This window comes from Schistocerca serialis, chromosome 2 (genome assembly GCF_023864345.2).
Source record: "Schistocerca serialis cubense isolate TAMUIC-IGC-003099 chromosome 2, iqSchSeri2.2, whole genome shotgun sequence".
Taxonomy (NCBI): Eukaryota; Metazoa; Arthropoda; class Insecta; order Orthoptera; family Acrididae; genus Schistocerca; species Schistocerca serialis.
In genome coordinates this window covers 1,071,369,303-1,071,386,709 of record NC_064639.1, presented here as the reverse complement: position 1 = coordinate 1,071,386,709, position 17,407 = coordinate 1,071,369,303, and the positions used below count along the sequence as shown (strand labels likewise).

The window sequence follows — 17,407 nt, the reverse complement described above, 5'->3', positions numbered from 1 at the left end:
TGCGACTATGTGACCTATATAGCACATTAAACGAGTAATGCCTGTAAGAGCAAGCAATTTTACTATAATTCGAAGAAATATCATTATCCTACGAAGGCTAAGAATCCCATGATTATCAACTAGCTACTAGAAGCTGAGCAAATGAATTTCCTTTAAAATAGGTTTAAAACATAGGGAGGTTCTGACCGAGTGGGCATGCTCTGGAGCCTCTTTGCTCCTGAGATTAGAAAAACAGTCCTCTGGGCCGGATTTGAACCAGCGACCTATGGATAACTGTGAATCCTCCACTACAGTCCACCGCTCTACCAACTGAGCTACCAGAGGCTCTGCATACTTTCTTATTCGTACTGATTGCTTTACGTCCGTCCCTGTCTTTCGTTTCCACACACTGCTACTCAGCGCTGCCATACAGACGCACAGGAAATGCAGTCATCGGCTGCAAGTGCAAACATTGCCCAGATTAAGTTTTATAATGCTCGATCGTGTCAATTAGGTTAAAAAATGCAAGTAGGAAGTGTCTGAAGTACGTCAGAACACTGCTAAGTGTATTTACGAGTCCCATTCTCCTGTCTGGTTCCATGGTGTAACGGTTAGCACTCTGGACTCTGAATCCAGCGATCCGAGTTCGAATCTCGGTGGAACCTTCGTTTAGTCTAAATTTTCTGTAATAAGCGTTTCTCGCCGAGGAAGTAGCAGCGATAGCCTCAGGGGTGTAGTTTCTACGTTTGTATTAAAAACGAGATGTCTATGAAACGGCTGAATATTGGTGCGACTATGTGACCTATATAGCACATTAAACGAGTAATGCCTGTAAGAGCAAGCAATTTTACTATAATTCGAAGAAATATCATTATCCTACGAAGGCTAAGAATCCCATGATTATCAACTAGCTACTAGAAGCTGAGCAAATGAATTTCCTTTAAAATAGGTTTAAAACATAGGGAGGTTCTGACCGAGTGGGCATGCTCTGGAGCCTCTTTGCTCCTGAGATTAGAAAAACAGTCCTCTGGGCCGGATTTGAACCAGCGACCTATGGATAACTGTGAATCCTCCACTACAGTCCACCGCTCTACCAACTGAGCTACCAGAGGCTCTGCATACTTTCTTATTCGTACTGATTGCTTTACGTCCGTCCCTGTCTTTCGTTTCCACACACTGCTACTCAGCGCTGCCATACAGACGCACAGGAAATGCAGTCATCGGCTGCAAGTGCAAACATTGCCCAGATTAAGTTTTATAATGCTCGATCGTGTCAATTAGGTTAAAAAATGCAAGTAGGAAGTGTCTGAAGTACGTCAGAACACTGCTAAGTGTATTTACGAGTCCCATTCTCCTGTCTGGTTCCATGGTGTAACGGTTAGCACTCTGGACTCTGAATCCAGCGATCCGAGTTCGAATCTCGGTGGAACCTTCGTTTAGTCTAAATTTTCTGTAATAAGCGTTTCTCGCCGAGGAAGTAGCAGCGATAGCCTCAGGGGTGTAGTTTCTACGTTTGTATTAAAAACGAGATGTCTATGAAACGGCTGAATATTGGTGCGACTATGTGACCTATATAGCACATTAAACGAGTAATGCCTGTAAGAGCAAGCAATTTTACTATAATTCGAAGAAATATCATTATCCTACGAAGGCTAAGAATCCCATGATTATCAACTAGCTACTAGAAGCTGAGCAAATGAATTTCCTTTAAAATAGGTTTAAAACATAGGGAGGTTCTGACCGAGTGGGCATGCTCTGGAGCCTCTTTGCTCCTGAGATTAGAAAAACAGTCCTCTGGGCCGGATTTGAACCAGCGACCTATGGATAACTGTGAATCCTCCACTACAGTCCACCGCTCTACCAACTGAGCTACCAGAGGCTCTGCATACTTTCTTATTCGTACTGATTGCTTTACGTCCGTCCCTGTCTTTCGTTTCCACACACTGCTACTCAGCGCTGCCATACAGACGCACAGGAAATGCAGTCATCGGCTGCAAGTGCAAACATTGCCCAGATTAAGTTTTATAATGCTCGATCGTGTCAATTAGGTTAAAAAATGCAAGTAGGAAGTGTCTGAAGTACGTCAGAACACTGCTAAGTGTATTTACGAGTCCCATTCTCCTGTCTGGTTCCATGGTGTAACGGTTAGCACTCTGGACTCTGAATCCAGCGATCCGAGTTCGAATCTCGGTGGAACCTTCGTTTAGTCTAAATTTTCTGTAATAAGCGTTTCTCGCCGAGGAAGTAGCAGCGATAGCCTCAGGGGTGTAGTTTCTACGTTTGTATTAAAAACGAGATGTCTATGAAACGGCTGAATATTGGTGCGACTATGTGACCTATATAGCACATTAAACGAGTAATGCCTGTAAGAGCAAGCAATTTTACTATAATTCGAAGAAATATCATTATCCTACGAAGGCTAAGAATCCCATGATTATCAACTAGCTACTAGAAGCTGAGCAAATGAATTTCCTTTAAAATAGGTTTAAAACATAGGGAGGTTCTGACCGAGTGGGCATGCTCTGGAGCCTCTTTGCTCCTGAGATTAGAAAAACAGTCCTCTGGGCCGGATTTGAACCAGCGACCTATGGATAACTGTGAATCCTCCACTACAGTCCACCGCTCTACCAACTGAGCTACCAGAGGCTCTGCATACTTTCTTATTCGTACTGATTGCTTTACGTCCGTCCCTGTCTTTCGTTTCCACACACTGCTACTCAGCGCTGCCATACAGACGCACAGGAAATGCAGTCATCGGCTGCAAGTGCAAACATTGCCCAGATTAAGTTTTATAATGCTCGATCGTGTCAATTAGGTTAAAAAATGCAAGTAGGAAGTGTCTGAAGTACGTCAGAACACTGCTAAGTGTATTTACGAGTCCCATTCTCCTGTCTGGTTCCATGGTGTAACGGTTAGCACTCTGGACTCTGAATCCAGCGATCCGAGTTCGAATCTCGGTGGAACCTTCGTTTAGTCTAAATTTTCTGTAATAAGCGTTTCTCGCCGAGGAAGTAGCAGCGATAGCCTCAGGGGTGTAGTTTCTACGTTTGTATTAAAAACGAGATGTCTATGAAACGGCTGAATATTGGTGCGACTATGTGACCTATATAGCACATTAAACGAGTAATGCCTGTAAGAGCAAGCAATTTTACTATAATTCGAAGAAATATCATTATCCTACGAAGGCTAAGAATCCCATGATTATCAACTAGCTACTAGAAGCTGAGCAAATGAATTTCCTTTAAAATAGGTTTAAAACATAGGGAGGTTCTGACCGAGTGGGCATGCTCTGGAGCCTCTTTGCTCCTGAGATTAGAAAAACAGTCCTCTGGGCCGGATTTGAACCAGCGACCTATGGATAACTGTGAATCCTCCACTACAGTCCACCGCTCTACCAACTGAGCTACCAGAGGCTCTGCATACTTTCTTATTCGTACTGATTGCTTTACGTCCGTCCCTGTCTTTCGTTTCCACACACTGCTACTCAGCGCTGCCATACAGACGCACAGGAAATGCAGTCATCGGCTGCAAGTGCAAACATTGCCCAGATTAAGTTTTATAATGCTCGATCGTGTCAATTAGGTTAAAAAATGCAAGTAGGAAGTGTCTGAAGTACGTCAGAACACTGCTAAGTGTATTTACGAGTCCCATTCTCCTGTCTGGTTCCATGGTGTAACGGTTAGCACTCTGGACTCTGAATCCAGCGATCCGAGTTCGAATCTCGGTGGAACCTTCGTTTAGTCTAAATTTTCTGTAATAAGCGTTTCTCGCCGAGGAAGTAGCAGCGATAGCCTCAGGGGTGTAGTTTCTACGTTTGTATTAAAAACGAGATGTCTATGAAACGGCTGAATATTGGTGCGACTATGTGACCTATATAGCACATTAAACGAGTAATGCCTGTAAGAGCAAGCAATTTTACTATAATTCGAAGAAATATCATTATCCTACGAAGGCTAAGAATCCCATGATTATCAACTAGCTACTAGAAGCTGAGCAAATGAATTTCCTTTAAAATAGGTTTAAAACATAGGGAGGTTCTGACCGAGTGGGCATGCTCTGGAGCCTCTTTGCTCCTGAGATTAGAAAAACAGTCCTCTGGGCCGGATTTGAACCAGCGACCTATGGATAACTGTGAATCCTCCACTACAGTCCACCGCTCTACCAACTGAGCTACCAGAGGCTCTGCATACTTTCTTATTCGTACTGATTGCTTTACGTCCGTCCCTGTCTTTCGTTTCCACACACTGCTACTCAGCGCTGCCATACAGACGCACAGGAAATGCAGTCATCGGCTGCAAGTGCAAACATTGCCCAGATTAAGTTTTATAATGCTCGATCGTGTCAATTAGGTTAAAAAATGCAAGTAGGAAGTGTCTGAAGTACGTCAGAACACTGCTAAGTGTATTTACGAGTCCCATTCTCCTGTCTGGTTCCATGGTGTAACGGTTAGCACTCTGGACTCTGAATCCAGCGATCCGAGTTCGAATCTCGGTGGAACCTTCGTTTAGTCTAAATTTTCTGTAATAAGCGTTTCTCGCCGAGGAAGTAGCAGCGATAGCCTCAGGGGTGTAGTTTCTACGTTTGTATTAAAAACGAGATGTCTATGAAACGGCTGAATATTGGTGCGACTATGTGACCTATATAGCACATTAAACGAGTAATGCCTGTAAGAGCAAGCAATTTTACTATAATTCGAAGAAATATCATTATCCTACGAAGGCTAAGAATCCCATGATTATCAACTAGCTACTAGAAGCTGAGCAAATGAATTTCCTTTAAAATAGGTTTAAAACATAGGGAGGTTCTGACCGAGTGGGCATGCTCTGGAGCCTCTTTGCTCCTGAGATTAGAAAAACAGTCCTCTGGGCCGGATTTGAACCAGCGACCTATGGATAACTGTGAATCCTCCACTACAGTCCACCGCTCTACCAACTGAGCTACCAGAGGCTCTGCATACTTTCTTATTCGTACTGATTGCTTTACGTCCGTCCCTGTCTTTCGTTTCCACACACTGCTACTCAGCGCTGCCATACAGACGCACAGGAAATGCAGTCATCGGCTGCAAGTGCAAACATTGCCCAGATTAAGTTTTATAATGCTCGATCGTGTCAATTAGGTTAAAAAATGCAAGTAGGAAGTGTCTGAAGTACGTCAGAACACTGCTAAGTGTATTTACGAGTCCCATTCTCCTGTCTGGTTCCATGGTGTAACGGTTAGCACTCTGGACTCTGAATCCAGCGATCCGAGTTCGAATCTCGGTGGAACCTTCGTTTAGTCTAAATTTTCTGTAATAAGCGTTTCTCGCCGAGGAAGTAGCAGCGATAGCCTCAGGGGTGTAGTTTCTACGTTTGTATTAAAAACGAGATGTCTATGAAACGGCTGAATATTGGTGCGACTATGTGACCTATATAGCACATTAAACGAGTAATGCCTGTAAGAGCAAGCAATTTTACTATAATTCGAAGAAATATCATTATCCTACGAAGGCTAAGAATCCCATGATTATCAACTAGCTACTAGAAGCTGAGCAAATGAATTTCCTTTAAAATAGGTTTAAAACATAGGGAGGTTCTGACCGAGTGGGCATGCTCTGGAGCCTCTTTGCTCCTGAGATTAGAAAAACAGTCCTCTGGGCCGGATTTGAACCAGCGACCTATGGATAACTGTGAATCCTCCACTACAGTCCACCGCTCTACCAACTGAGCTACCAGAGGCTCTGCATACTTTCTTATTCGTACTGATTGCTTTACGTCCGTCCCTGTCTTTCGTTTCCACACACTGCTACTCAGCGCTGCCATACAGACGCACAGGAAATGCAGTCATCGGCTGCAAGTGCAAACATTGCCCAGATTAAGTTTTATAATGCTCGATCGTGTCAATTAGGTTAAAAAATGCAAGTAGGAAGTGTCTGAAGTACGTCAGAACACTGCTAAGTGTATTTACGAGTCCCATTCTCCTGTCTGGTTCCATGGTGTAACGGTTAGCACTCTGGACTCTGAATCCAGCGATCCGAGTTCGAATCTCGGTGGAACCTTCGTTTAGTCTAAATTTTCTGTAATTAGCGTTTCTCGCCGAGGAAGTAGCAGCGATAGCCTCAGGGGTGTAGTTTCTACGTTTGTATTAAAAACGAGATGTCTATGAAACGGCTGAATATTGGTGCGACTATGTGACCTATATAGCACATTAAACGAGTAATGCCTGTAAGAGCAAGCAATTTTACTATAATTCGAAGAAATATCATTATCCTACGAAGGCTAAGAATCCCATGATTATCAACTAGCTACTAGAAGCTGAGCAAATGAATTTCCTTTAAAATAGGTTTAAAACATAGGGAGGTTCTGACCGAGTGGGCATGCTCTGGAGCCTCTTTGCTCCTGAGATTAGAAAAACAGTCCTCTGGGCCGGATTTGAACCAGCGACCTATGGATAACTGTGAATCCTCCACTACAGTCCACCGCTCTACCAACTGAGCTACCAGAGGCTCTGCATACTTTCTTATTCGTACTGATTGCTTTACGTCCGTCCCTGTCTTTCGTTTCCACACACTGCTACTCAGCGCTGCCATACAGACGCACAGGAAATGCAGTCATCGGCTGCAAGTGCAAACATTGCCCAGATTAAGTTTTATAATGCTCGATCGTGTCAATTAGGTTAAAAAATGCAAGTAGGAAGTGTCTGAAGTACGTCAGAACACTGCTAAGTGTATTTACGAGTCCCATTCTCCTGTCTGGTTGCATGGTGTAACGGTTAGCACTCTGGACTCTGAATCCAGCGATCCGAGTTCGAATCTCGGTGGAACCTTCGTTTAGTCTAAATTTTCTGTAATAAGCGTTTCTCGCCGAGGAAGTAGCAGCGATAGCCTCAGGGGTGTAGTTTCTACGTTTGTATTAAAAACGAGATGTCTATGAAACGGCTGAATATTGGTGCGACTATGTGACCTATATAGCACATTAAACGAGTAATGCCTGTAAGAGCAAGCAATTTTACTATAATTCGAAGAAATATCATTATCCTACGAAGGCTAAGAATCCCATGATTATCAACTAGCTACTAGAAGCTGAGCAAATGAATTTCCTTTAAAATAGGTTTAAAACATAGGGAGGTTCTGACCGAGTGGGCATGCTCTGGAGCCTCTTTGCTCCTGAGATTAGAAAAACAGTCCTCTGGGCCGGATTTGAACCAGCGACCTATGGATAACTGTGAATCCTCCACTACAGTCCACCGCTCTACCAACTGAGCTACCAGAGGCTCTGCATACTTTCTTATTCGTACTGATTGCTTTACGTCCGTCCCTGTCTTTCGTTTCCACACACTGCTACTCAGCGCTGCCATACAGACGCACAGGAAATGCAGTCATCGGCTGCAAGTGCAAACATTGCCCAGATTAAGTTTTATAATGCTCGATCGTGTCAATTAGGTTAAAAAATGCAAGTAGGAAGTGTCTGAAGTACGTCAGAACACTGCTAAGTGTATTTACGAGTCCCATTCTCCTGTCTGGTTCCATGGTGTAACGGTTAGCACTCTGGACTCTGAATCCAGCGATCCGAGTTCGAATCTCGGTGGAACCTTCGTTTAGTCTAAATTTTCTGTAATAAGCGTTTCTCGCCGAGGAAGTAGCAGCGATAGCCTCAGGGGTGTAGTTTCTACGTTTGTATTAAAAACGAGATGTCTATGAAACGGCTGAATATTGGTGCGACTATGTGACCTATATAGCACATTAAACGAGTAATGCCTGTAAGAGCAAGCAATTTTACTATAATTCGAAGAAATATCATTATCCTACGAAGGCTAAGAATCCCATGATTATCAACTAGCTACTAGAAGCTGAGCAAATGAATTTCCTTTAAAATAGGTTTAAAACATAGGGAGGTTCTGACCGAGTGGGCATGCTCTGGAGCCTCTTTGCTCCTGAGATTAGAAAAACAGTCCTCTGGGCCGGATTTGAACCAGCGACCTATGGATAACTGTGAATCCTCCACTACAGTCCACCGCTCTACCAACTGAGCTACCAGAGGCTCTGCATACTTTCTTATTCGTACTGATTGCTTTACGTCCGTCCCTGTCTTTCGTTTCCACACACTGCTACTCAGCGCTGCCATACAGACGCACAGGAAATGCAGTCATCGGCTGCAAGTGCAAACATTGCCCAGATTAAGTTTTATAATGCTCGATCGTGTCAATTAGGTTAAAAAATGCAAGTAGGAAGTGTCTGAAGTACGTCAGAACACTGCTAAGTGTATTTACGAGTCCCATTCTCCTGTCTGGTTCCATGGTGTAACGGTTAGCACTCTGGACTCTGAATCCAGCGATCCGAGTTCGAATCTCGGTGGAACCTTCGTTTAGTCTAAATTTTCTGTAATAAGCGTTTCTCGCCGAGGAAGTAGCAGCGATAGCCTCAGGGGTGTAGTTTCTACGTTTGTATTAAAAACGAGATGTCTATGAAACGGCTGAATATTGGTGCGACTATGTGACCTATATAGCACATTAAACGAGTAATGCCTGTAAGAGCAAGCAATTTTACTATAATTCGAAGAAATATCATTATCCTACGAAGGCTAAGAATCCCATGATTATCAACTAGCTACTAGAAGCTGAGCAAATGAATTTCCTTTAAAATAGGTTTAAAACATAGGGAGGTTCTGACCGAGTGGGCATGCTCTGGAGCCTCTTTGCTCCTGAGATTAGAAAAACAGTCCTCTGGGCCGGATTTGAACCAGCGACCTATGGATAACTGTGAATCCTCCACTACAGTCCACCGCTCTACCAACTGAGCTACCAGAGGCTCTGCATACTTTCTTATTCGTACTGATTGCTTTACGTCCGTCCCTGTCTTTCGTTTCCACACACTGCTACTCAGCGCTGCCATACAGACGCACAGGAAATGCAGTCATCGGCTGCAAGTGCAAACATTGCCCAGATTAAGTTTTATAATGCTCGATCGTGTCAATTAGGTTAAAAAATGCAAGTAGGAAGTGTCTGAAGTACGTCAGAACACTGCTAAGTGTATTTACGAGTCCCATTCTCCTGTCTGGTTCCATGGTGTAACGGTTAGCACTCTGGACTCTGAATCCAGCGATCCGAGTTCGAATCTCGGTGGAACCTTCGTTTAGTCTAAATTTTCTGTAATAAGCGTTTCTCGCCGAGGAAGTAGCAGCGATAGCCTCAGGGGTGTAGTTTCTACGTTTGTATTAAAAACGAGATGTCTATGAAACGGCTGAATATTGGTGCGACTATGTGACCTATATAGCACATTAAACGAGTAATGCCTGTAAGAGCAAGCAATTTTACTATAATTCGAAGAAATATCATTATCCTACGAAGGCTAAGAATCCCATGATTATCAACTAGCTACTAGAAGCTGAGCAAATGAATTTCCTTTAAAATAGGTTTAAAACATAGGGAGGTTCTGACCGAGTGGGCATGCTCTGGAGCCTCTTTGCTCCTGAGATTAGAAAAACAGTCCTCTGGGCCGGATTTGAACCAGCGACCTATGGATAACTGTGAATCCTCCACTACAGTCCACCGCTCTACCAACTGAGCTACCAGAGGCTCTGCATACTTTCTTATTCGTACTGATTGCTTTACGTCCGTCCCTGTCTTTCGTTTCCACACACTGCTACTCAGCGCTGCCATACAGACGCACAGGAAATGCAGTCATCGGCTGCAAGTGCAAACATTGCCCAGATTAAGTTTTATAATGCTCGATCGTGTCAATTAGGTTAAAAAATGCAAGTAGGAAGTGTCTGAAGTACGTCAGAACACTGCTAAGTGTATTTACGAGTCCCATTCTCCTGTCTGGTTGCATGGTGTAACGGTTAGCACTCTGGACTCTGAATCCAGCGATCCGAGTTCGAATCTCGGTGGAACCTTCGTTTAGTCTAAATTTTCTGTAATAAGCGTTTCTCGCCGAGGAAGTAGCAGCGATAGCCTCAGGGGTGTAGTTTCTACGTTTGTATTAAAAACGAGATGTCTATGAAACGGCTGAATATTGGTGCGACTATGTGACCTATATAGCACATTAAACGAGTAATGCCTGTAAGAGCAAGCAATTTTACTATAATTCGAAGAAATATCATTATCCTACGAAGGCTAAGAATCCCATGATTATCAACTAGCTACTAGAAGCTGAGCAAATGAATTTCCTTTAAAATAGGTTTAAAACATAGGGAGGTTCTGACCGAGTGGGCATGCTCTGGAGCCTCTTTGCTCCTGAGATTAGAAAAACAGTCCTCTGGGCCGGATTTGAACCAGCGACCTATGGATAACTGTGAATCCTCCACTACAGTCCACCGCTCTACCAACTGAGCTACCAGAGGCTCTGCATACTTTCTTATTCGTACTGATTGCTTTACGTCCGTCCCTGTCTTTCGTTTCCACACACTGCTACTCAGCGCTGCCATACAGACGCACAGGAAATGCAGTCATCGGCTGCAAGTGCAAACATTGCCCAGATTAAGTTTTATAATGCTCGATCGTGTCAATTAGGTTAAAAAATGCAAGTAGGAAGTGTCTGAAGTACGTCAGAACACTGCTAAGTGTATTTACGAGTCCCATTCTCCTGTCTGGTTCCATGGTGTAACGGTTAGCACTCTGGACTCTGAATCCAGCGATCCGAGTTCGAATCTCGGTGGAACCTTCGTTTAGTCTAAATTTTCTGTAATAAGCGTTTCTCGCCGAGGAAGTAGCAGCGATAGCCTCAGGGGTGTAGTTTCTACGTTTGTATTAAAAACGAGATGTCTATGAAACGGCTGAATATTGGTGCGACTATGTGACCTATATAGCACATTAAACGAGTAATGCCTGTAAGAGCAAGCAATTTTACTATAATTCGAAGAAATATCATTATCCTACGAAGGCTAAGAATCCCATGATTATCAACTAGCTACTAGAAGCTGAGCAAATGAATTTCCTTTAAAATAGGTTTAAAACATAGGGAGGTTCTGACCGAGTGGGCATGCTCTGGAGCCTCTTTGCTCCTGAGATTAGAAAAACAGTCCTCTGGGCCGGATTTGAACCAGCGACCTATGGATAACTGTGAATCCTCCACTACAGTCCACCGCTCTACCAACTGAGCTACCAGAGGCTCTGCATACTTTCTTATTCGTACTGATTGCTTTACGTCCGTCCCTGTCTTTCGTTTCCACACACTGCTACTCAGCGCTGCCATACAGACGCACAGGAAATGCAGTCATCGGCTGCAAGTGCAAACATTGCCCAGATTAAGTTTTATAATGCTCGATCGTGTCAATTAGGTTAAAAAATGCAAGTAGGAAGTGTCTGAAGTACGTCAGAACACTGCTAAGTGTATTTACGAGTCCCATTCTCCTGTCTGGTTCCATGGTGTAACGGTTAGCACTCTGGACTCTGAATCCAGCGATCCGAGTTCGAATCTCGGTGGAACCTTCGTTTAGTCTAAATTTTCTGTAATAAGCGTTTCTCGCCGAGGAAGTAGCAGCGATAGCCTCAGGGGTGTAGTTTCTACGTTTGTATTAAAAACGAGATGTCTATGAAACGGCTGAATATTGGTGCGACTATGTGACCTATATAGCACATTAAACGAGTAATGCCTGTAAGAGCAAGCAATTTTACTATAATTCGAAGAAATATCATTATCCTACGAAGGCTAAGAATCCCATGATTATCAACTAGCTACTAGAAGCTGAGCAAATGAATTTCCTTTAAAATAGGTTTAAAACATAGGGAGGTTCTGACCGAGTGGGCATGCTCTGGAGCCTCTTTGCTCCTGAGATTAGAAAAACAGTCCTCTGGGCCGGATTTGAACCAGCGACCTATGGATAACTGTGAATCCTCCACTACAGTCCACCGCTCTACCAACTGAGCTACCAGAGGCTCTGCATACTTTCTTATTCGTACTGATTGCTTTACGTCCGTCCCTGTCTTTCGTTTCCACACACTGCTACTCAGCGCTGCCATACAGACGCACAGGAAATGCAGTCATCGGCTGCAAGTGCAAACATTGCCCAGATTAAGTTTTATAATGCTCGATCGTGTCAATTAGGTTAAAAAATGCAAGTAGGAAGTGTCTGAAGTACGTCAGAACACTGCTAAGTGTATTTACGAGTCCCATTCTCCTGTCTGGTTCCATGGTGTAACGGTTAGCACTCTGGACTCTGAATCCAGCGATCCGAGTTCGAATCTCGGTGGAACCTTCGTTTAGTCTAAATTTTCTGTAATAAGCGTTTCTCGCCGAGGAAGTAGCAGCGATAGCCTCAGGGGTGTAGTTTCTACGTTTGTATTAAAAACGAGATGTCTATGAAACGGCTGAATATTGGTGCGACTATGTGACCTATATAGCACATTAAACGAGTAATGCCTGTAAGAGCAAGCAATTTTACTATAATTCGAAGAAATATCATTATCCTACGAAGGCTAAGAATCCCATGATTATCAACTAGCTACTAGAAGCTGAGCAAATGAATTTCCTTTAAAATAGGTTTAAAACATAGGGAGGTTCTGACCGAGTGGGCATGCTCTGGAGCCTCTTTGCTCCTGAGATTAGAAAAACAGTCCTCTGGGCCGGATTTGAACCAGCGACCTATGGATAACTGTGAATCCTCCACTACAGTCCACCGCTCTACCAACTGAGCTACCAGAGGCTCTGCATACTTTCTTATTCGTACTGATTGCTTTACGTCCGTCCCTGTCTTTCGTTTCCACACACTGCTACTCAGCGCTGCCATACAGACGCACAGGAAATGCAGTCATCGGCTGCAAGTGCAAACATTGCCCAGATTAAGTTTTATAATGCTCGATCGTGTCAATTAGGTTAAAAAATGCAAGTAGGAAGTGTCTGAAGTACGTCAGAACACTGCTAAGTGTATTTACGAGTCCCATTCTCCTGTCTGGTTCCATGGTGTAACGGTTAGCACTCTGGACTCTGAATCCAGCGATCCGAGTTCGAATCTCGGTGGAACCTTCGTTTAGTCTAAATTTTCTGTAATAAGCGTTTCTCGCCGAGGAAGTAGCAGCGATAGCCTCAGGGGTGTAGTTTCTACGTTTGTATTAAAAACGAGATGTCTATGAAACGGCTGAATATTGGTGCGACTATGTGACCTATATAGCACATTAAACGAGTAATGCCTGTAAGAGCAAGCAATTTTACTATAATTCGAAGAAATATCATTATCCTACGAAGGCTAAGAATCCCATGATTATCAACTAGCTACTAGAAGCTGAGCAAATGAATTTCCTTTAAAATAGGTTTAAAACATAGGGAGGTTCTGACCGAGTGGGCATGCTCTGGAGCCTCTTTGCTCCTGAGATTAGAAAAACAGTCCTCTGGGCCGGATTTGAACCAGCGACCTATGGATAACTGTGAATCCTCCACTACAGTCCACCGCTCTACCAACTGAGCTACCAGAGGCTCTGCATACTTTCTTATTCGTACTGATTGCTTTACGTCCGTCCCTGTCTTTCGTTTCCACACACTGCTACTCAGCGCTGCCATACAGACGCACAGGAAATGCAGTCATCGGCTGCAAGTGCAAACATTGCCCAGATTAAGTTTTATAATGCTCGATCGTGTCAATTAGGTTAAAAAATGCAAGTAGGAAGTGTCTGAAGTACGTCAGAACACTGCTAAGTGTATTTACGAGTCCCATTCTCCTGTCTGGTTCCATGGTGTAACGGTTAGCACTCTGGACTCTGAATCCAGCGATCCGAGTTCGAATCTCGGTGGAACCTTCGTTTAGTCTAAATTTTCTGTAATAAGCGTTTCTCGCCGAGGAAGTAGCAGCGATAGCCTCAGGGGTGTAGTTTCTACGTTTGTATTAAAAACGAGATGTCTATGAAACGGCTGAATATTGGTGCGACTATGTGACCTATATAGCACATTAAACGAGTAATGCCTGTAAGAGCAAGCAATTTTACTATAATTCGAAGAAATATCATTATCCTACGAAGGCTAAGAATCCCATGATTATCAACTAGCTACTAGAAGCTGAGCAAATGAATTTCCTTTAAAATAGGTTTAAAACATAGGGAGGTTCTGACCGAGTGGGCATGCTCTGGAGCCTCTTTGCTCCTGAGATTAGAAAAACAGTCCTCTGGGCCGGATTTGAACCAGCGACCTATGGATAACTGTGAATCCTCCACTACAGTCCACCGCTCTACCAACTGAGCTACCAGAGGCTCTGCATACTTTCTTATTCGTACTGATTGCTTTACGTCCGTCCCTGTCTTTCGTTTCCACACACTGCTACTCAGCGCTGCCATACAGACGCACAGGAAATGCAGTCATCGGCTGCAAGTGCAAACATTGCCCAGATTAAGTTTTATAATGCTCGATCGTGTCAATTAGGTTAAAAAATGCAAGTAGGAAGTGTCTGAAGTACGTCAGAACACTGCTAAGTGTATTTACGAGTCCCATTCTCCTGTCTGGTTCCATGGTGTAACGGTTAGCACTCTGGACTCTGAATCCAGCGATCCGAGTTCGAATCTCGGTGGAACCTTCGTTTAGTCTAAATTTTCTGTAATAAGCGTTTCTCGCCGAGGAAGTAGCAGCGATAGCCTCAGGGGTGTAGTTTCTACGTTTGTATTAAAAACGAGATGTCTATGAAACGGCTGAATATTGGTGCGACTATGTGACCTATATAGCACATTAAACGAGTAATGCCTGTAAGAGCAAGCAATTTTACTATAATTCGAAGAAATATCATTATCCTACGAAGGCTAAGAATCCCATGATTATCAACTAGCTACTAGAAGCTGAGCAAATGAATTTCCTTTAAAATAGGTTTAAAACATAGGGAGGTTCTGACCGAGTGGGCATGCTCTGGAGCCTCTTTGCTCCTGAGATTAGAAAAACAGTCCTCTGGGCCGGATTTGAACCAGCGACCTATGGATAACTGTGAATCCTCCACTACAGTCCACCGCTCTACCAACTGAGCTACCAGAGGCTCTGCATACTTTCTTATTCGTACTGATTGCTTTACGTCCGTCCCTGTCTTTCGTTTCCACACACTGCTACTCAGCGCTGCCATACAGACGCACAGGAAATGCAGTCATCGGCTGCAAGTGCAAACATTGCCCAGATTAAGTTTTATAATGCTCGATCGTGTCAATTAGGTTAAAAAATGCAAGTAGGAAGTGTCTGAAGTACGTCAGAACACTGCTAAGTGTATTTACGAGTCCCATTCTCCTGTCTGGTTCCATGGTGTAACGGTTAGCACTCTGGACTCTGAATCCAGCGATCCGAGTTCGAATCTCGGTGGAACCTTCGTTTAGTCTAAATTTTCTGTAATAAGCGTTTCTCGCCGAGGAAGTAGCAGCGATAGCCTCAGGGGTGTAGTTTCTACGTTTGTATTAAAAACGAGATGTCTATGAAACGGCTGAATATTGGTGCGACTATGTGACCTATATAGCACATTAAACGAGTAATGCCTGTAAGAGCAAGCAATTTTACTATAATTCGAAGAAATATCATTATCCTACGAAGGCTAAGAATCCCATGATTATCAACTAGCTACTAGAAGCTGAGCAAATGAATTTCCTTTAAAATAGGTTTAAAACATAGGGAGGTTCTGACCGAGTGGGCATGCTCTGGAGCCTCTTTGCTCCTGAGATTAGAAAAACAGTCCTCTGGGCCGGATTTGAACCAGCGACCTATGGATAACTGTGAATCCTCCACTACAGTCCACCGCTCTACCAACTGAGCTACCAGAGGCTCTGCATACTTTCTTATTCGTACTGATTGCTTTACGTCCGTCCCTGTCTTTCGTTTCCACACACTGCTACTCAGCGCTGCCATACAGACGCACAGGAAATGCAGTCATCGGCTGCAAGTGCAAACATTGCCCAGATTAAGTTTTATAATGCTCGATCGTGTCAATTAGGTTAAAAAATGCAAGTAGGAAGTGTCTGAAGTACGTCAGAACACTGCTAAGTGTATTTACGAGTCCCATTCTCCTGTCTGGTTCCATGGTGTAACGGTTAGCACTCTGGACTCTGAATCCAGCGATCCGAGTTCGAATCTCGGTGGAACCTTCGTTTAGTCTAAATTTTCTGTAATAAGCGTTTCTCGCCGAGGAAGTAGCAGCGATAGCCTCAGGGGTGTAGTTTCTACGTTTGTATTAAAAACGAGATGTCTATGAAACGGCTGAATATTGGTGCGACTATGTGACCTATATAGCACATTAAACGAGTAATGCCTGTAAGAGCAAGCAATTTTACTATAATTCGAAGAAATATCATTATCCTACGAAGGCTAAGAATCCCATGATTATCAACTAGCTACTAGAAGCTGAGCAAATGAATTTCCTTTAAAATAGGTTTAAAACATAGGGAGGTTCTGACCGAGTGGGCATGCTCTGGAGCCTCTTTGCTCCTGAGATTAGAAAAACAGTCCTCTGGGCCGGATTTGAACCAGCGACCTATGGATAACTGTGAATCCTCCACTACAGTCCACCGCTCTACCAACTGAGCTACCAGAGGCTCTGCATACTTTCTTATTCGTACTGATTGCTTTACGTCCGTCCCTGTCTTTCGTTTCCACACACTGCTACTCAGCGCTGCCATACAGACGCACAGGAAATGCAGTCATCGGCTGCAAGTGCAAACATTGCCCAGATTAAGTTTTATAATGCTCGATCGTGTCAATTAGGTTAAAAAATGCAAGTAGGAAGTGTCTGAAGTACGTCAGAACACTGCTAAGTGTATTTACGAGTCCCATTCTCCTGTCTGGTTCCATGGTGTAACGGTTAGCACTCTGGACTCTGAATCCAGCGATCCGAGTTCGAATCTCGGTGGAACCTTCGTTTAGTCTAAATTTTCTGTAATAAGCGTTTCTCGCCGAGGAAGTAGCAGCGATAGCCTCAGGGGTGTAGTTTCTACGTTTGTATTAAAAACGAGATGTCTATGAAACGGCTGAATATTGGTGCGACTATGTGACCTATATAGCACATTAAACGAGTAATGCCTGTAAGAGCAAGCAATTTTACTATAATTCGAAGAAATATCATTATCCTACGAAGGCTAAGAATCCCATGATTATCAACTAGCTACTAGAAGCTGAGCAAATGAATTTCCTTTAAAATAGGTTTAAAACATAGGGAGGTTCTGACCGAGTGGGCATGCTCTGGAGCCTCTTTGCTCCTGAGATTAGAAAAACAGTCCTCTGGGCCGGATTTGAACCAGCGACCTATGGATAACTGTGAATCCTCCACTACAGTCCACCGCTCTACCAACTGAGCTACCAGAGGCTCTGCATACTTTCTTATTCGTACTGATTGCTTTACGTCCGTCCCTGTCTTTCGTTTCCACACACTGCTACTCAGCGCTGCCATACAGACGCACAGGAAATGCAGTCATCGGCTGCAAGTGCAAACATTGCCCAGATTAAGTTTTATAATGCTCGATCGTGTCAATTAGGTTAAAAAATGCAAGTAGGAAGTGTCTGAAGTACGTCAGA

At 43.7% G+C, this 17,407-nt stretch overlaps 45 non-coding genes across 45 annotated transcripts; 22 read left to right on the top strand and 23 right to left on the bottom strand.

Annotated features, from left to right (window-relative positions):
- Positions 1-235: 235 nt before the first annotated feature.
- Positions 236-324, bottom strand: Trnay-gua (transfer RNA tyrosine (anticodon GUA)). The gene is given in 2 exon segments: positions 236-271; positions 288-324. It is a non-coding gene; the product is annotated as a tRNA-Tyr (tRNA).
- Positions 325-572: 248 nt separating this feature from the next.
- Trnaq-cug (transfer RNA glutamine (anticodon CUG)) lies at positions 573-644 on the top strand. Its single transcript has one exon. It is a non-coding gene; the product is annotated as a tRNA-Gln (tRNA).
- A 358-nt stretch (positions 645-1,002) lies between these two features.
- Positions 1,003-1,091, bottom strand: Trnay-gua (transfer RNA tyrosine (anticodon GUA)). Its single transcript is given in 2 exon segments — positions 1,003-1,038; positions 1,055-1,091. It is a non-coding gene; the product is annotated as a tRNA-Tyr (tRNA).
- Positions 1,092-1,339: 248 nt separating this feature from the next.
- On the top strand, positions 1,340-1,411 carry Trnaq-cug (transfer RNA glutamine (anticodon CUG)). The gene has a single exon. It is a non-coding gene; the product is annotated as a tRNA-Gln (tRNA).
- A 358-nt stretch (positions 1,412-1,769) lies between these two features.
- Trnay-gua (transfer RNA tyrosine (anticodon GUA)) lies at positions 1,770-1,858 on the bottom strand. The gene is given in 2 exon segments: positions 1,770-1,805; positions 1,822-1,858. It is a non-coding gene; the product is annotated as a tRNA-Tyr (tRNA).
- A 248-nt stretch (positions 1,859-2,106) lies between these two features.
- On the top strand, positions 2,107-2,178 carry Trnaq-cug (transfer RNA glutamine (anticodon CUG)). The gene has a single exon. It is a non-coding gene; the product is annotated as a tRNA-Gln (tRNA).
- A 358-nt stretch (positions 2,179-2,536) lies between these two features.
- Trnay-gua (transfer RNA tyrosine (anticodon GUA)) lies at positions 2,537-2,625 on the bottom strand. The gene is given in 2 exon segments: positions 2,537-2,572; positions 2,589-2,625. It is a non-coding gene; the product is annotated as a tRNA-Tyr (tRNA).
- Positions 2,626-2,873: 248 nt separating this feature from the next.
- Positions 2,874-2,945, top strand: Trnaq-cug (transfer RNA glutamine (anticodon CUG)). Its single transcript has one exon. It is a non-coding gene; the product is annotated as a tRNA-Gln (tRNA).
- Positions 2,946-3,303: 358 nt separating this feature from the next.
- On the bottom strand, positions 3,304-3,392 carry Trnay-gua (transfer RNA tyrosine (anticodon GUA)). Its single transcript is given in 2 exon segments — positions 3,304-3,339; positions 3,356-3,392. It is a non-coding gene; the product is annotated as a tRNA-Tyr (tRNA).
- A 248-nt stretch (positions 3,393-3,640) lies between these two features.
- On the top strand, positions 3,641-3,712 carry Trnaq-cug (transfer RNA glutamine (anticodon CUG)). Its single transcript has one exon. It is a non-coding gene; the product is annotated as a tRNA-Gln (tRNA).
- A 358-nt stretch (positions 3,713-4,070) lies between these two features.
- Trnay-gua (transfer RNA tyrosine (anticodon GUA)) lies at positions 4,071-4,159 on the bottom strand. The gene is given in 2 exon segments: positions 4,071-4,106; positions 4,123-4,159. It is a non-coding gene; the product is annotated as a tRNA-Tyr (tRNA).
- Positions 4,160-4,407: 248 nt separating this feature from the next.
- On the top strand, positions 4,408-4,479 carry Trnaq-cug (transfer RNA glutamine (anticodon CUG)). The gene has a single exon. It is a non-coding gene; the product is annotated as a tRNA-Gln (tRNA).
- A 358-nt stretch (positions 4,480-4,837) lies between these two features.
- On the bottom strand, positions 4,838-4,926 carry Trnay-gua (transfer RNA tyrosine (anticodon GUA)). Its single transcript is given in 2 exon segments — positions 4,838-4,873; positions 4,890-4,926. It is a non-coding gene; the product is annotated as a tRNA-Tyr (tRNA).
- Positions 4,927-5,174: 248 nt separating this feature from the next.
- On the top strand, positions 5,175-5,246 carry Trnaq-cug (transfer RNA glutamine (anticodon CUG)). The gene has a single exon. It is a non-coding gene; the product is annotated as a tRNA-Gln (tRNA).
- Positions 5,247-5,604: 358 nt separating this feature from the next.
- Positions 5,605-5,693, bottom strand: Trnay-gua (transfer RNA tyrosine (anticodon GUA)). The gene is given in 2 exon segments: positions 5,605-5,640; positions 5,657-5,693. It is a non-coding gene; the product is annotated as a tRNA-Tyr (tRNA).
- A 248-nt stretch (positions 5,694-5,941) lies between these two features.
- On the top strand, positions 5,942-6,013 carry Trnaq-cug (transfer RNA glutamine (anticodon CUG)). The gene has a single exon. It is a non-coding gene; the product is annotated as a tRNA-Gln (tRNA).
- Positions 6,014-6,371: 358 nt separating this feature from the next.
- Positions 6,372-6,460, bottom strand: Trnay-gua (transfer RNA tyrosine (anticodon GUA)). Its single transcript is given in 2 exon segments — positions 6,372-6,407; positions 6,424-6,460. It is a non-coding gene; the product is annotated as a tRNA-Tyr (tRNA).
- Positions 6,461-6,708: 248 nt separating this feature from the next.
- On the top strand, positions 6,709-6,780 carry Trnaq-cug (transfer RNA glutamine (anticodon CUG)). The gene has a single exon. It is a non-coding gene; the product is annotated as a tRNA-Gln (tRNA).
- Positions 6,781-7,138: 358 nt separating this feature from the next.
- On the bottom strand, positions 7,139-7,227 carry Trnay-gua (transfer RNA tyrosine (anticodon GUA)). Its single transcript is given in 2 exon segments — positions 7,139-7,174; positions 7,191-7,227. It is a non-coding gene; the product is annotated as a tRNA-Tyr (tRNA).
- A 248-nt stretch (positions 7,228-7,475) lies between these two features.
- Positions 7,476-7,547, top strand: Trnaq-cug (transfer RNA glutamine (anticodon CUG)). Its single transcript has one exon. It is a non-coding gene; the product is annotated as a tRNA-Gln (tRNA).
- A 358-nt stretch (positions 7,548-7,905) lies between these two features.
- Positions 7,906-7,994, bottom strand: Trnay-gua (transfer RNA tyrosine (anticodon GUA)). The gene is given in 2 exon segments: positions 7,906-7,941; positions 7,958-7,994. It is a non-coding gene; the product is annotated as a tRNA-Tyr (tRNA).
- Positions 7,995-8,242: 248 nt separating this feature from the next.
- Trnaq-cug (transfer RNA glutamine (anticodon CUG)) lies at positions 8,243-8,314 on the top strand. Its single transcript has one exon. It is a non-coding gene; the product is annotated as a tRNA-Gln (tRNA).
- Positions 8,315-8,672: 358 nt separating this feature from the next.
- Trnay-gua (transfer RNA tyrosine (anticodon GUA)) lies at positions 8,673-8,761 on the bottom strand. Its single transcript is given in 2 exon segments — positions 8,673-8,708; positions 8,725-8,761. It is a non-coding gene; the product is annotated as a tRNA-Tyr (tRNA).
- Positions 8,762-9,009: 248 nt separating this feature from the next.
- On the top strand, positions 9,010-9,081 carry Trnaq-cug (transfer RNA glutamine (anticodon CUG)). The gene has a single exon. It is a non-coding gene; the product is annotated as a tRNA-Gln (tRNA).
- A 358-nt stretch (positions 9,082-9,439) lies between these two features.
- On the bottom strand, positions 9,440-9,528 carry Trnay-gua (transfer RNA tyrosine (anticodon GUA)). Its single transcript is given in 2 exon segments — positions 9,440-9,475; positions 9,492-9,528. It is a non-coding gene; the product is annotated as a tRNA-Tyr (tRNA).
- A 248-nt stretch (positions 9,529-9,776) lies between these two features.
- Trnaq-cug (transfer RNA glutamine (anticodon CUG)) lies at positions 9,777-9,848 on the top strand. Its single transcript has one exon. It is a non-coding gene; the product is annotated as a tRNA-Gln (tRNA).
- A 358-nt stretch (positions 9,849-10,206) lies between these two features.
- Positions 10,207-10,295, bottom strand: Trnay-gua (transfer RNA tyrosine (anticodon GUA)). The gene is given in 2 exon segments: positions 10,207-10,242; positions 10,259-10,295. It is a non-coding gene; the product is annotated as a tRNA-Tyr (tRNA).
- A 248-nt stretch (positions 10,296-10,543) lies between these two features.
- Trnaq-cug (transfer RNA glutamine (anticodon CUG)) lies at positions 10,544-10,615 on the top strand. Its single transcript has one exon. It is a non-coding gene; the product is annotated as a tRNA-Gln (tRNA).
- Positions 10,616-10,973: 358 nt separating this feature from the next.
- On the bottom strand, positions 10,974-11,062 carry Trnay-gua (transfer RNA tyrosine (anticodon GUA)). Its single transcript is given in 2 exon segments — positions 10,974-11,009; positions 11,026-11,062. It is a non-coding gene; the product is annotated as a tRNA-Tyr (tRNA).
- A 248-nt stretch (positions 11,063-11,310) lies between these two features.
- Positions 11,311-11,382, top strand: Trnaq-cug (transfer RNA glutamine (anticodon CUG)). The gene has a single exon. It is a non-coding gene; the product is annotated as a tRNA-Gln (tRNA).
- Positions 11,383-11,740: 358 nt separating this feature from the next.
- On the bottom strand, positions 11,741-11,829 carry Trnay-gua (transfer RNA tyrosine (anticodon GUA)). Its single transcript is given in 2 exon segments — positions 11,741-11,776; positions 11,793-11,829. It is a non-coding gene; the product is annotated as a tRNA-Tyr (tRNA).
- Positions 11,830-12,077: 248 nt separating this feature from the next.
- Trnaq-cug (transfer RNA glutamine (anticodon CUG)) lies at positions 12,078-12,149 on the top strand. Its single transcript has one exon. It is a non-coding gene; the product is annotated as a tRNA-Gln (tRNA).
- Positions 12,150-12,507: 358 nt separating this feature from the next.
- Trnay-gua (transfer RNA tyrosine (anticodon GUA)) lies at positions 12,508-12,596 on the bottom strand. The gene is given in 2 exon segments: positions 12,508-12,543; positions 12,560-12,596. It is a non-coding gene; the product is annotated as a tRNA-Tyr (tRNA).
- A 248-nt stretch (positions 12,597-12,844) lies between these two features.
- Positions 12,845-12,916, top strand: Trnaq-cug (transfer RNA glutamine (anticodon CUG)). Its single transcript has one exon. It is a non-coding gene; the product is annotated as a tRNA-Gln (tRNA).
- Positions 12,917-13,274: 358 nt separating this feature from the next.
- Positions 13,275-13,363, bottom strand: Trnay-gua (transfer RNA tyrosine (anticodon GUA)). Its single transcript is given in 2 exon segments — positions 13,275-13,310; positions 13,327-13,363. It is a non-coding gene; the product is annotated as a tRNA-Tyr (tRNA).
- A 248-nt stretch (positions 13,364-13,611) lies between these two features.
- On the top strand, positions 13,612-13,683 carry Trnaq-cug (transfer RNA glutamine (anticodon CUG)). Its single transcript has one exon. It is a non-coding gene; the product is annotated as a tRNA-Gln (tRNA).
- A 358-nt stretch (positions 13,684-14,041) lies between these two features.
- Positions 14,042-14,130, bottom strand: Trnay-gua (transfer RNA tyrosine (anticodon GUA)). Its single transcript is given in 2 exon segments — positions 14,042-14,077; positions 14,094-14,130. It is a non-coding gene; the product is annotated as a tRNA-Tyr (tRNA).
- A 248-nt stretch (positions 14,131-14,378) lies between these two features.
- Trnaq-cug (transfer RNA glutamine (anticodon CUG)) lies at positions 14,379-14,450 on the top strand. The gene has a single exon. It is a non-coding gene; the product is annotated as a tRNA-Gln (tRNA).
- Positions 14,451-14,808: 358 nt separating this feature from the next.
- On the bottom strand, positions 14,809-14,897 carry Trnay-gua (transfer RNA tyrosine (anticodon GUA)). Its single transcript is given in 2 exon segments — positions 14,809-14,844; positions 14,861-14,897. It is a non-coding gene; the product is annotated as a tRNA-Tyr (tRNA).
- Positions 14,898-15,145: 248 nt separating this feature from the next.
- Positions 15,146-15,217, top strand: Trnaq-cug (transfer RNA glutamine (anticodon CUG)). Its single transcript has one exon. It is a non-coding gene; the product is annotated as a tRNA-Gln (tRNA).
- A 358-nt stretch (positions 15,218-15,575) lies between these two features.
- On the bottom strand, positions 15,576-15,664 carry Trnay-gua (transfer RNA tyrosine (anticodon GUA)). The gene is given in 2 exon segments: positions 15,576-15,611; positions 15,628-15,664. It is a non-coding gene; the product is annotated as a tRNA-Tyr (tRNA).
- Positions 15,665-15,912: 248 nt separating this feature from the next.
- On the top strand, positions 15,913-15,984 carry Trnaq-cug (transfer RNA glutamine (anticodon CUG)). Its single transcript has one exon. It is a non-coding gene; the product is annotated as a tRNA-Gln (tRNA).
- A 358-nt stretch (positions 15,985-16,342) lies between these two features.
- Positions 16,343-16,431, bottom strand: Trnay-gua (transfer RNA tyrosine (anticodon GUA)). Its single transcript is given in 2 exon segments — positions 16,343-16,378; positions 16,395-16,431. It is a non-coding gene; the product is annotated as a tRNA-Tyr (tRNA).
- Positions 16,432-16,679: 248 nt separating this feature from the next.
- On the top strand, positions 16,680-16,751 carry Trnaq-cug (transfer RNA glutamine (anticodon CUG)). Its single transcript has one exon. It is a non-coding gene; the product is annotated as a tRNA-Gln (tRNA).
- Positions 16,752-17,109: 358 nt separating this feature from the next.
- Trnay-gua (transfer RNA tyrosine (anticodon GUA)) lies at positions 17,110-17,198 on the bottom strand. The gene is given in 2 exon segments: positions 17,110-17,145; positions 17,162-17,198. It is a non-coding gene; the product is annotated as a tRNA-Tyr (tRNA).
- Positions 17,199-17,407: the final 209 nt, after the last annotated feature.